Here is a 1,544-nt window from a genome sequence, read left to right as displayed (position 1 = left end):
AATATTTTTATTAAGGCTTAGATTGGTAAAATTTTTACTTTTCTAGTTTATAAAAATTAGGTTTTTAAAAGGTGTAGTATCTATATTTGGTAAATTAAATTAAAAATGACTTTTAATAAGTATAAACAATAAGTATGTTTCGTAAAATAATTTTTAAAATTTAAGGATGATTTTAAAAACTGCAAATACATCAACTTTTTAATATATCAAACACAAAATAAGATGTTTGTCTTTTTCCAAACCAAGCCTAAATCTAAGCGCTTTAAAAAATATTTCTATCTTTTAAAAAAGATAAGTATTTGATGTTTTTTATTTATTAAAGGCAAAATAAAGAGTTTGTGCTCTTAAAAAATACATGCCCCATTTTAAAAAATTTTACCAAATTAAATCATAAAATGATAGATAAACCATATTAGTTGTTTTTGTTATTTATTTATTTATTTACTTTTGTGTTTTATTGACTGATTTAGTGTATTTATTGGTGTATACATGGCACATATTTGTGAAAGAGATATTTTTTAACAACTTTGGCATCTAAGTTCATCCAAGTTATGGCGTTTTTTCCTTCTTCTTCTTCTTCTTCTTCTCACGCTCGTTTACGCACGAAGCGTCTTCTTCTTCTTTGTCTTCTTCTTCGCGTTCCTCCTTCTCCTTCTTTTTCGCGTTTTTTCTTTTTCACGTATTTTTTCTTTATCGTCATTCTTTTGTTGTTTTTGCTGCTGTATTTTTTTATCTTTTCTTCCTTTTCTCCCTGGTGAAGAAGCAGTAGAAAGTGAGGAGGAAGAGTTTTGAATTGTGCAGAACAGAAATTAACCGAACATGTTATTATGGTAAAACAATTGTATAGTACTAAATGAATGGAATATCATCCATTATATAAAATTCAAATTCGAGCAACTTTCTGCATAATGAACCGAACACGTACTCATAGTGAAACAATTGTATAGTACTGAGTGAACGAAACATAATCCATTATATAAAATCAAATTTGAGCAGCTTTCTGCATAATGAACCGTCAAACAGCTTTCTGCATAATGAACCAAACACTACTCATGGTGAAACAATTGTATATTACTGAATGAATGGAACATAATTTAAACAGCTTTCTGCATAATGAACCGAATACGTACTCATGGTGAAACAATTGTATAATACTGAATAAACGAAACATAATCCATTATATAAAAATCAAATTCGAAACACTTCTGTCTGCAATTTAGAGATTATCAATTAAATTTAATTCAGATTCAGAACATTTGCGTCCATTCAATTCAATTCAATTTAGCAATTGTATTCCATTCAATTCGATTGAAAAAATAATTCATTAGCAAAATGTTGGTGTTGTTAGTGATGACGATAACGAAAGAAGAGAAGAATCTGCGTGCGCGAAGGAGGATGAGGAGGAGGAGGAGGAGGTATACGTGAATTTGAAAGAAGAAGATGACGTATGTGTGTATTTGAAAGCACGGGGGAGGAGAAGAAGATAAAGCGCGTGTAATGACGCTCTTTTAATGAGAGTGGTTTTTGTTGGTGTTGGACCTAGG

This window comes from Arachis ipaensis, chromosome B06, assembly GCF_000816755.2.
Source record: "Arachis ipaensis cultivar K30076 chromosome B06, Araip1.1, whole genome shotgun sequence".
NCBI classification, from domain to species: domain Eukaryota; kingdom Viridiplantae; phylum Streptophyta; class Magnoliopsida; order Fabales; family Fabaceae; genus Arachis; species Arachis ipaensis.
This window is presented reverse-complemented; position numbering follows the sequence as displayed.